Raw genomic sequence first — 13,380 nt, forward strand, 5'->3', positions numbered from 1 at the left:
ACTTTATATACGGTCAGCTAGTTTTAACTGCTTTATGTACAGTTAGCCAGTTTTAACTGCTTTATGTACGGTTAGCTAGTTTTAATTACTTTATGTACAGTTAACTAGTTTTAACTGCTTTATGTACGGTTAGCTAGTTTTAACTACTTTATGTACAGTTAACTAGTTTTAACTACTTTATATATAGTTAACTTGTTTTAACTACTTTATGTACAGTTGACTAGTTTAAACTGCTTTATATACGGTTACTGAATTTTAACAACTTTATATACGTTAGCTAGTATAAACTATTTTATGTACGGTTAACTAGTTTTAACTGCTTTATGTACGGTTAGCTAGTTTTAATTGCTTTATGAATGGTTAGTGAGTTTTAACTGCTGTATGTACAGTTAACTAGTTTTAACTATTTTTTTTTTTACAGTTAACTAGTTTTAACTACTTTATATATGGTTAGGTAGTTTTAATTGCTTTATGTACGGTTAGCTGGTTTTAACTGCTTTATGTACAGTAAGCTAGTTTTAACTGCTTTATATACAGTTAGCTTGTTTTAACTACTTTATATACGGTTAGCTAGTTTTAACTACTTTATATACGGTTAACTAGTTTTAACTACTTTATATACGTTAGCTAGTTTTAACCGCTTTATGTACATTAGCTAGTTTTAATTGCATTATGTACAGCTAACTAGTTTTAACTGCTTTATGTACAGTTAGCTAGTTTTAACTACTTTATGTACAGTTAGCTAGTTTTAACTACTTTATGTACAGTTAATTAGTTTTAACTACTTTATATATGGTTAGCTAGGTTCATCTACTTTATACACAGTTAGCTAGTTTTAACTGCTTTATATACAGTTAACTCGTTTTAACTACTTTATGTACAGTTGACTAGTTTAAACTGCTTTATATACGGTTACTGAATTTTAACTACTTTATATACGTTAGCTAGTTTTAACTGCTTTATGTATTGTTAACTAGTTTTAACTGCTTTATGTACGGTTAGCTAGTTTTAATTGCTTTATATACAGTTAGCGAGTTTTAACTGCTGTATGTACAGTTAACTAGTTTTAACTGCTGTATGTACAGATAACTAGTTTTAACTACTTTATATACAGTTAGCTAGTTTTAACTACTTTATATACATTAGCTAGTTTTAACTACTTTATGTACGTTAGCTAGTTTTAACTGCATTATGTACAGTTAACTAGTTTTAACTACTTTATATACGGTTACCGAATTTTAACTACTTTATATACGGTTAGCTAGTTTTAACTGCTTTATGTACGGTTAGCTAGTTGTAACTGCTTTATGTACGGTTAACTAGTTTTAACTGCTTTATGTACAGTTAGCTAGTTTTAACTACTTTATACACGTTAGCTCAGACATGGGCAAACTACGGCCCGCGGGCCACACACGGCCCGCCGAACGTGACCAAATTATATTAAAAATAGGTACGGGTAAACCTTGTTCAATTTACCTTTCCCCTGTAATGCCCATGTTTCCCCAAAAGATGGCGCACTTCAGCTACATTGACCTTGTTCGCGTGTATTACTCTCTTCTTCTCTTATGAGCCCTTCTGCAAAAATGAGCTTATCAAAGAAAAGAAAAGTGGATAGTGAGTGCCGAGTGTTTAATATGGAGTGGACGACAAAATATTTTTTCACTCACAAGTCCGATCAAAGGCTGTATGCCTAATATGCCAAGAAACTGTTGCGGTTTTCAAAGAGTGCGGTTAGCTAGTTTTTAATTGCTTTATGTACGGATAGCTAGTTTTAACTGCTTTATGTACAGTTAACTAGTTTTAACTACTTTTTTACAGTTAACTAGTTTTAACTGCATTATATTTGGTTAGCTAGTTTGAACTGCTTTATGTACAGTTAGCTAGTTTGAAACTACTTTATGTACAGTTAACTAGTTTTAACTACTTTATATATGGTTAGCTAGGTTCATCTGCTTTATACACAGTTAGCTAGTTTTAACTACTTTATATACGGTTAGCTAGTTTTAACTACATTATATGCAATTAGCTACTTTGAAATACTTTATATCTGTGTAACTCACAGATAATTAAAACCAGACTTGAGTTCATTTGTTCAGTTTTCTACAACAACACAATCTTTTGGGATTTACTAGAAAAACAGACGATTTTAAAAAGCTAAGAAAGTCCAGCTCCAGGTGGAGGAGTGTGGAGCAGAAGGAGTGGAGGAGTGTCAGTGTGTCTGCAGAGACGGTGTAGAAGGACAGAGCAGCAGCAGAGAGTCCAGATACACCGACGATACTCTGCCACATCCAGAGGAACACACAGGGCCGATGGTGGACTTGCCTTTGTGTCTGACAGTGGAGCTGATCTCAGAGCAGTTCAGACTGCAGCACTAACAGTCATCTCCACTTGTTGTGATTCCTCCGTCAGCTCTCCTCTCCACCTCCCAGTAACATGGCCCAGTCAGAGCCTCTCCACACACCAGCTGCTGCTTCAACCTCTGGATCATCAGGACACGGCTGGTCCTCTCAATGCAATCACATTGACAGAGATCACCAGCATCTGATAAGAGAAGAAGACAGACAGCAGAAGTGATAAATCAGTGTTTACAGAGACTCCCTCCATCAGCTGTCAGTCAGTGATGCAGCACATCCAGTATAAAGACCAGCAGGGACTTCAGTCCTGTTCAGACCAGAAGTAGAGCGGCTGTGTAGCGCAGCCAGCTTCCTTTCTGTGGAAATAAAGTGCTGAGATTCCCTGAACGCATCATGACTGCAGAAACAGACACATATTCACTGCTCACTTTAATGATGGATTTACTACTGTTAGGGCTCAAAGTTGTGAAAAACCAGCGTCTCAGTCACATCTGAATATTTCATCTACTTTTGAAATATTACATGACAAAAATGTAAATATGGAGACTGTAATAAAAACATCTGGACAAAACAAAAGACAAATGGACAGATATATATATATGATGTTAAAGGTCCTACATGTTCATACAAAGACTGACAGCAAGACATTAGCTGTGATTACTGGACTTCAGCAGAGGTTCTGAGGCCTGTACTACGAAGCGAGTTCAACACACCCCGGATCTCTTTCCGTTATCTGGCCTCACTAACCCTAACAACCGCAGTCAGGCTAAGCGGTCACACGCCGCTGGTTATCAACTCGGTAAGTCAACCCATGTTTTCCCAATCCAGCCATGAGCACGTTCACATACAAGGGGCGGTGGTGACTGTGTGAATGTGCGAGTTAATAGGTTCATAATATCTCTGCCCCATCATTAGGGCAGAGATCTGACTAGAATCACATTTGTGTATTCCATTAAATGAACGTGTTGCTCAGATGTATTCTTATGGCGAGTATGATCATTTTATTATTTGAGCTGCAACCGGAGCGATGTGAAAGAGACTTGGGAGCAAATAAAAGATAAATATAAAAACATAAATCAAAGCTGTAAGTGGGCTTACTTTCATATCTTATAAGTACAATAAGTAAAAGGCTTTAGTGCCTCAATCAGTCTCTGTTGTAGGATGATATCGGGATACTGAAGCACAAAGGTTTTCTGTCTCTGAACACTCTGAGAGGCCCTCTGATGATCTGCACACCGAGCTCCACTGTCGTATGTATGATCTTCGAACCCACAAATACAGAACACAAAAATAGTCTTTTATAACCCAGTTCACACTGTATTTATATGTGGCAGGAATAGTGGGAAGGGGTGTAGTAGTTCAGAGCGAAGCCCTGGTACCCGGGAGAGTAGCAGCTGTTCCGACTAGGAGACTGAAGCTGCGGTCACCCCGCTGATTGGGTTTAGCCGCTGCGTGATTATGGACTGGCCGGATTGGTCTGTGAGGCAGGTTGAGGAGGTACAGCGTGAATCTAGCTGGTCGTGGTGCAGCACTGATGGTGGTGTGTGGAGACTGAACCAAGTTCACGGAGCAGTTAAGATGTCAAGGGTCTGGCTCCGTGGGGAAGTGGTGGTAGACAGGCAAGGTTGAACTGTTGAAGACAGGCGAGGTGACAGGCTGACAGGAATGCAGGTAACTACAGGAGCTGTGATCACCAGCACAGTATAATCCTTCAGGCAGAGCAGAAAAGCAAACACGGGCCACAAACACACTAGCAAAAGGTCCTTAGCTGAGTAAGTTTGAGGAGCCTTGACATAGTGGTCGTACAATGTATGGGGACGATCTGGCGTTGGTGTAGTGGGAGAGCCTGGCATATAAGCTGTGGAGACTGATGAGTAGATAGGAGACAGTTGTGCTGGTGATCAGCAGCAGGTTGAGATTCATGGAGCCAGACCAGGAGACATACACACACACACACACACACATATACATATCCCAAGACAAACCGGGGACAAACAAGAAACACAAGGGATGGGGAGGATAGGTGGCTGACTACCACATCTACAGGATCTTCTACGAATGGTGACGCCATTTTCCAAGAGAATTGATTGGTCAGTAGGAGGTGCTTTCATATGCTTTCTCAACATTGAGAATGACTTCCGGATGGGAGCCGAAACGTATTCTGAAAACAGTGTCCAGATGACTACGACTGAAACCTTTTCTACGATAGAACACTCCTGGACGAATGAGGGACTACACCGTCTAAATGTAATGATGGTCCTTTGAACCTGCGACCACAAGGACAGAAGGGAGATGATCAGAGGAGGCCTATGAGACACTGCAGGAATGTTTTCAAGTGACAAACTGGGATGTACTCTGTGAGCCTCACTGACCTCCCACATTATGAAGACCCTTGAGAGACTAGTGCTGGAACAGCTGCGGCCCATGGTCAGACCCCTCCTAGACCCCCTTCAGTTCGCCTACCAGCCCCAGATGGGAGTTGAGGACGCCATCATCTTCCTGCTTAACCGCATCCACACCCACCTGGACAAGCCGGCAAGCACGGTGAGGATTGTTTTTTGACTTCTCCAGTGCTTTCAACACCATCCGGCCTGCCCTGCTGGGGGAGAAGCTGGCAGCGATGCAGGTGGATGCCCCCCTCGTGTCCTGGATTGTGGACTACCTGACTGGCAATCCACAGCACGTGCGCCTGCAGCACTGTGTGTCGGACAGCGTGGTCAGCAACACTGGGGCCCCTCAGGGAACTGTCCTCTCTCCCCTCCTCTTCACCATCTACACCACGGACTTCAGCCACCACACAGAGTCCTGCCACCTTCAGAAGTTTTCTGATGACTCTGCTGTGGTGGGATGTATCAGAGGTGGTGATGAGTCTGAGTACAGGGCTGTGGTGGGTAACTTTGTCTCATGGTGTGAGCAGAACCATCTGCAGCTCAATGTGACAAAGTCTAAGGAGCTGGTTGTAGATCTACGGAGGGCCAAGGCACCAGTGACCCCAGTTTCCATCCAGGGGGTCAGTGTGGACATTGTTGAGGATTACAAGTACCTGGGAGTACACTTAGACAATAAACTGGACTGGGCTAAGAACACTCAAGCTGTTTACAGGAAGGGCCAGAGCCGCCTCTATTTTCTGAGGAGGCTGAGGTCCTTCAACATCTGCCGGACAATGCTGAAGATGTTTTATGAGTCTGTGGTGGCCAGCGCTATCCTGTATGCTGTTGCATGCTGGGGCAGCAGGTTAAGGGTAGCGGACACCAACAGACTCAACAAACTGATCCGTAAGGACAGTGACATTGTGGGGGTGGAGCTGGACTCTCTGGCGGTGGTGTCAGAGAGGAGGAGGATGGCCAAACTACATGCCATCTTGGACAGTCTCTCCCACCCGCTCCATGACGTGCTGGTCAAACAAAGGAGCACCTTCAGCGGAAGACTCATCCCCCAAAAAGCACCACAGAGCGCCACAGGAAGTCATTCCTGCCTGTGGCCATCAAACTCTTTAACTCCTCCCTCTAAGTGTCAGTCTGTATGACCCTAGGTCACTAAACTGGACATTGATCATTACATCTCTGCAATACTTGAAATAATTGTGCAATATTCTGTGTAGTACTTCTGTGCAATATTTAGCGTTTCCTATTATTCATACCTTCATTACTGCTGTTGCACTACTACTTATTACTTATATTATTTCATTGCATTATTATACCGTTTTATTATACCGTACTGTATTATCATCATCAACCGGTAAACCCACTTGGTACTTCACACTTATTTTATTTTATACTTATACCCACCTGGTACTTAATTTATTTTCTGACCTGTTTTTATAGTTTTATAGTGTATTGTATTATATTTTTTGCTAGTACTTTCTCCTGTGCGCACTGACATAAAGGCGAGCTGCTGTAACAAAGAGTTTCACTTCGGGGATCAATAAAGTATTTCATATTCTGATATTTCTGATTCTGAAATAAGAGCCAGTGATCTGCAGGCTTCAGTCAGACTGATCTCAGAGCTGTGACAAAGATGAACAAACACTTGAGATCAGATTTGATGCTACGACAGTCTGATGAACGAGGACACTGTCTCTGTGTTATAATGCTGCCAGCTGGAATCCAGCTTTATTTCCTGTAGACATGAACACAGCAACAACAGTCGTCTTCACATCGACTCAAACACATGATCACAACAAGCTTCTGGCTCATCTGATTGGCTGACTGTTCTCTCTCTCTCTGTCTCTCTGTCCAATCCTGAAGCCCGTCACCATCCTCCTCTCACAGCTTCACTGAGGAAAGCAGCCACTGAGAAGGTCGGAGGTTTACAGGAAATACTGGATCTTTGCTTTGATACTAATTGTGTTTAGTACAATACTGCTGAAACCCACATGGACTGACTCCAGCCCTCTACTGACCTCAGAGTCTCCAGTCTGCAGTGTGGACTCTCCACAAGATCAGACAGCAGCTTCACTCCTGAATCCTGCAGCTCGTTGTAACTCAGCTCTAGCTCTCTCAGATGGGAGGGGTTGGACTTCAGAGCTGAGGCCAGAGAAGCACAGCTGGTCTCTGACAACCTGCAGGAACTCAATCTGAATAAAAAATAAATGATGCAGATAAGAATCCATTTATGATCCAATTAGATGTGTTCAGGTTTGAAATGTGTAGCTCAACATCACTCTGTCCTAATCAATGAGCTTTTCCCTAAAACGAGTCGAGTGACTTTGTCATTGTGTTATTGTGGATCATCATCATGTCAGCCTTCTACAGACATCATCCAAATGTCAGCACAACATTCATACACCTATTCATGTCAACACAGATCAATAACATGCTGCTGATCTCAGTCAAGTCTGGAATTACAGGAGAAAAACTATACTGATCCTTTAAACAGCTGCACTGGAAATATGCTTTGATCTCTCTGTGTTCCTCCGTGTGTGTGTGTGTGTGTGTGTGTGTGTGTGTGTGCTTTGAAAGATCAATATCAATAATCAGACATTATTTGTGAAAACACACTGAAATCCACAGAAACCAAAGAAATATTTCTACTTCAGCAAGTAAACTTGATCAACTGAAACTAAACATTAGTTCAGAGAATCTTCTGTATACAGATGTGACCATTTAGCAAAAATGTTAAACATTCATTTACTTTAACAGCTAACAGCCGACATTTTCTACAGTTTCTTTAAGAAACACACGTCTTTAGTGACTGCAGGCTAAATTTATGGATGTAAGTTATGTATGAACATCAATTCAATTCAAATGTTAATTAAACATATCAGATCTACAATAGTAACAGAGAGTCAGTGAACTGACCCCAGAGTCTCCAGTCTGCAGTGTGGACTCTCCAGAAAATCACACAGCAGCTTCACTCCTGAATCCTGCAGCTTGTTGTGACTCAGCTGCAGCTTTCTCAGATGGGAGGGGTTGGACTTCAGAGCTGAGGCCAGAGAAGCACAGCTGGTCTCTGACAACCTGCAGCCCCACAATCTGAATAAAGAATAAATGATGCAGATAAGAATCCATTTATGATCCAATCAGATGTGTTCAGGTTTGAAATGTGTAGCTCAACATCCCTCTGTCCTAATCAATGAGCTTTTCCCTAAAATGAGTGGAGTAACTTTGTCTTTGTGTTATTGTGGATCATCATCATGTCAGCCTTCTGCAGACATCATCCAAATGTCAGCACAACATTCATACACCTATTCATGTCAACACAGATCAATAACATACTGCTGATCTCAGTCAAGTCTGGAATTACAGGAGAAAAACTATATTGATCCTTTAAACAGCTGCACTGGAAATATACTGTGATCTCTCTGTGTTCCTCGATGTGTGTGTGTGTTCTGAAGGATCAATATCAATTGATATCAATTTTTTCTTGCCACTGTCGCCAAATGCTTGCTCATGATGGGATTTGTTGGGTCTCTGTAAATAATATTATAGAGTACGGTCTAGACCTGCTCTATATGAAAAGTGCAATGAGATAACGTCTGTTATGAATTGGCGCTATATAAATAAAATTGAATTGAATTGAATCACTCTGTCCTAATCAATGAGCTTTTCCCTAAAATGAGTAGAGTGACTTTGTCATTGTGTTATTGTGGATCAACATCATGTCAGCCTTCTGCAGACATCATCCAAATGTCAGCAAAATGTCAACACAGATCAATAACATGCTGCTGATCTCAGTCAAGTCTGGAATTACAGGAGAAAAACTATATTGATCCTTTAAACAGCTGCACTGGAAATATACTGTGATCTCTCTGTGTTCCTCGATGTGTGTGTGTGTTCTGAAGGATCAATATCAATGATCAGAGTTTTTTTTATCAAGTTTAGTCCTTAAAACAGATAAAGTAATTATTGTAGGTGATTTCAATATTCATATGGACGTTGATAATGATAGCCTTAGTACTGCATTTATCTCATTATTAGATTCAACTGGCTTTTGTCAGAGTGTACATGAAGCCACTCACTGTTTTAACCACACTCTCGACCTTGTGCTGGTATACGGCATTGAATTTGAACATTTAATAGGCTTTCCACAGAATCCTTCATCAGACTAATAATAACTTTTTTACTGCTATTACTGGACTACACACCATTAGGCAGAAATTCTTACTCTAGATGTCTATCTGATATTGCTGTGGCTAGATTTAAGGAAGCGATCCCATCTGCATTTAATTCAATGTTATGTCGCAATATAACAGAGGATTCCTTTGCAAATCACAGCCCCTCCAAAATTGACCATCTAGTTGATAGCGCTGCAGGCTCACTGCGAATGACACTCGATTCTATCGCTCCTCTAAACCCGCACATTTAAGCAAACATCACGAAAACTTGAAAGGAAATGGTGTTCCAACAACCTGGAAGAATCTCGTTTAGTCTGGCATGATAGTCTTAAAACATATAGGAAGGCCCTCCGTAATGTCAGAGCAGCTTACTACTCATCATTAATAGAGGAAAATAAAAGCTCTATTGAACCATGTATTCCTATAGCTCTCAGTAGCAACAACTTCATGAGCTTCTTTAATGATAAAATTTTAACTATTAGAGAAAAAATTCATCAAGTCCTGCCTTCAACTGGTACCGATTTATCTTCAAACACAGGAACCTTGGAAACAGCTGTAGAGCCTGATGTGTGTTTTGGCTGCTTTGCTCCTGTCAACCTTCCTCAGCTGGGAAGCAGTTGCCAATCAGTTGTGTGACTTTCTAAATAAAAATAGTTTATTTGAGGATTTTCAGGGTTTAGAGTGCATCATAGCACAGAGACAGCACTGGGGAAAATTACAAATTACCTTTTAATTGCATCAGACAATGGACTTGTCTCTGTTCTTGTCTTGTTAGATCTTAGTGCTGGGTTTGACACCATTGACCATCACATCCTATTACAGAGACTGGAACATGTAATTGGCATTAAAAGAACCGCACTAAGCTGGTTTAAATCCTATCTATCAGATCGATCTCAGTTTGTACATGTTAACGGTGAGTCCTCCGTGCACGGCAAAGTTAGTCACAGAGTTCCATAAGGTTCTGTGCTTGGACCGATTCTATTCACCGTATATATGCTTCCTCTAGTCAGTATTATTAGGAAGCACTCCATAAACTTTCATTGCTATGCAGATGATACCCAATTAAATCAATCGATCAAGCCAGATGAAACTTACCAGTTAACTAAACTTCAAGCATATCTTAAGGCCATAAAGACCTGGATGACCTGCAACTTTCTGATGTTAAACTCAGACAAAACTGAAGTTATTGTACTTGGTCCCAAACACCTCCGAGACACATTATCTAAAGATATAGTTACTCTATATGGCAATGTCCTGGCCTCCAGCAGCACCGTAAGGAACCTCAGTTATCTTTGATCAGGATTTATCCTTTAACTCCCACATGAAACAAACTTCAAGGACTGCCTTTTTTCACCTATGTAACATTGCAAAAATCTGGCACATCCTGTCTCAAAATGATACTGAAAAATTAGTGCATGCATTTGTTACTTCTAGGCTGGACTACTGCAATTCCTTATTATCCGGCTGCCCGAATACGTCCCTTAAGACTCTCCAGTTGATCCAGAATGCTGTAGCATGTGTACTGACAAGAACTAGGAAAAGAGATCATATTTCTCGAATATTAGCTTCTCTGCACTGGCTCCCTGTAAAATCCAGAATAGAATTTAAAATCCTTCTCCTCACCTACAAAGCTCTTAATGGTCTGGCACCATCGTATCTTAAAGATCTCATATTACCATATTATCCGACTAGAACACAGCGCTCCCAGGATGCAGGGTTACTTGTGGTTCCTAGAGTGTGCAAAAGTAGAACGGGAGCCAGAGCCTTCAGTTATCAAGTTCCTCTCCTGTGGAATCAGATCCCAGTTTGGGTTCGTGAGGCAGACACCATCTCCACATTTAAGAGTAGGCTTAAGACTTTCCTCTTTGATAAAGCTTATAGTGTACCTATGGCCGCCCACCACGAGTCTGGTTCTGTCCAAGGTTTCTACATTCTTAAAGGAAGTTTTTCCTTGCCACTGTCGCCAAATGCTCGCTCATGGTGGGATTTGTTGGGTCTCTGTAATTAATATTATAAAGAGTTCGGTCTAGACCTGCTCTATAGGAAAAGTGCAATGAGATAACTTCTGTTATGAATTGGCGTAATATGAATAAAATTGAATTAAATCAGACATTATTTGTGAAAACACACTGAAATCAACAGAAACCAAAGGAATATTTCTACTAGCAAGTAAACTTGATCAACTGAAACTAAATATTAGTTCAGAGGATCTTCTGCATACAGATGTGACCATTTAGCAAAAATTCTAAACATTCATTTACTTTAACAGCTAACAGCCGACATTTTCCACACATTTTGTGACTGCAGACTAAATTTAGTACAAGAAACATGAAAATGTGAACAAAAGGAAATTTACAGCTTTATGGATGTAAGTTATGTATGAACATCAATTCAATTCAACTGTTAATTAAACATATCAGATCTACAATAGTAACAGAGAGTCAGTGAACTGACCTCAGAGTCTCCAGTCTGCAGAGTGGACTCTCTAGAAAATCACACAGCAGCTTCACTCCTGAATCCTGCAGGTTGTTGAGACTCAGCTCCAGCTCTCTCAGATGGGAGGGGTTGGACTTCAGAGCTGAGGCCAGAGAAGCACAGCTGGTCTCTGACAAACTGCACCACCTCAATCTGAAAAAAGAATAAATGATGGAGATAAGAATCCATTTATGATCCAATCAGATGTGTCACTACTACTATTATTAATTTATTAATATTAACATTACAATTACTATTCTACTATTTAAATAAATAAATAAATAAAATTCTTGTTGGTATTTGCATTGTGCCTCCCTCTACCCCCCCTCCCTCTCTCTCTCAAAACATAACATGGCAGCGGCGGATGGCCACCCACCATTGAGTCTGGTTCTGTCCAAGGTTTCTGCCTCTTAAAGGAAGTTTTTTTTCTTGCCACTGTCGCCAAATGCTTGCTCATGATGGGATTTGTTGGGTCTCTGTAAATAATATTATAGAGTACGGTCTAGACCTGCTCTATATGAAAAGTGCAATGAGATAACGTCTGTTATGAATTGGCGCTATATAAATAAAATTGAATTGAATTGAATCACTCTGTCCTAATCAATGAGCTTTTCCCTAAAATGAGTAGAGTGACTTTGTCATTGTGTTATTGTGGATCAACATCATGTCAGCCTTCTGCAGACATCATCCAAATGTCAGCAAAATGTCAACACAGATCAATAACATGTTGCTGATCTCAGTCAAGTCTTGAATTACAGGAGAAAAACTATAGTGATCCTTTAAACAGCTGCACTGGAAATATACTGTGATCTCTCTGTGTTCCTCCGTGTGTGTGTGTACTCTGAAGGATCAACATCAATGATCAGACATTATCAACTATGGTGTGCCTCAAGGTTCAATTCTGGGTCCAATACTGTTCGCCTTATATATGCTCCCCTTGGGTGATGTAATCCGCAGACATGGTATTTCATTTCATTGTTATGCAGATGACACACAGTTGTACCTCTCTGTCAAGCCCACTGACCTCAGTACGCTGAGTTCTCTGCAGGACTGCCTGTCTGACATAAAACACTGGATGTCGATAAATTTTCTTCAGCTCAACAAAAATAACTGAAATCCTTGATATTGGGCCCCAACACATCACTAAACAAATACTGCCATCTACTGGTAACCTGTCACAACATATCAAGCCTGTTGCAAGAAATCTTGGTGTCCTGTTTGATAGCAATTCATGTTTTGAGCAACATATTACTAAGCTTGTCCAATCGTGTTTTTATCACCTCAGAAACATTGCTAAAATCCGATCTATTTTAAATCTTACTGATGCAGAAACTGTTGTACATGCTTTTATCTCCTCCTGCCTTGATTATTGTAACAGTCTGTTCACTTGTCTTAATCAAAAAACCTTGAAACTACTGCAGACTGTACAGAACTCAGCTGCTTGGCTGTTAACCAGGACCAAGAAGTATGATCACATCACACCTGTTTTAGCCTCTTTACATTGGCTCCCTGTTTGTTTTATGATTGATTTTAAGATTTGTGTCACGGACACGCCAGGCTCCACAACCCCACACACACATCGCACTCACTCACCAGAATACTAATCAGAAACACTTGTCACTAATCACACACCTGCGCTTCATCTGCACTTCATCACTCCAGTATAAAACCACCTCCGTTACCTCAGTCAGTGTCCGGTCTCGTTTGTAATAGGACAGATCTCAGCATCCACCCAATACAACGTTTCGGACTCCTACCTCGCATCAGCAAGCGTCGTCCCTTCTCCTGAGCTCCCGATCCCAGTCCCGTGTATCTCCAGTCTCCCGTGTGTGTCTCTGCAACCCCAGATCTCCATCCAGGCTAGTCGAAGGATGGTATCAGTACCATCAACTCTCTGTCAGTTTACATTGTGTGCAATAAAAACTATCTGTCTCATCTTGGTGTCTCCTGCCTGCTCTGTCTGTAACAACAAGACGACAGCATGAGTGCCATGGA

The 13,380-nt window shown here is 41.0% G+C and overlaps 1 protein-coding gene across 2 annotated transcripts in view; it reads right to left on the reverse strand.

Annotated features, from left to right (window-relative positions):
- Positions 1-6,818, reverse strand: part of LOC122865672 (substance-P receptor-like) — a 58,837-nt gene extending 52,019 nt beyond the window's left edge. For both annotated transcript variants that reach the window (XM_044174446.1, XM_044174445.1), the window contains exons 1-2: positions 6,757-6,818; positions 2,323-2,541 (exon numbers count right to left, since the gene is read on the reverse strand). The gene's annotated coding sequence lies outside the window, so the exon portion shown is untranslated. The remainder of the gene's footprint in view (positions 1-2,322; positions 2,542-6,756) is intronic.
- Between the last annotated feature and the right edge of the window lie 6,562 nt (positions 6,819-13,380).

Source organism: Siniperca chuatsi, linkage group LG18 (assembly GCF_020085105.1).
Source record: "Siniperca chuatsi isolate FFG_IHB_CAS linkage group LG18, ASM2008510v1, whole genome shotgun sequence".
Taxonomy (NCBI): Eukaryota; Metazoa; Chordata; class Actinopteri; order Centrarchiformes; family Sinipercidae; genus Siniperca; species Siniperca chuatsi.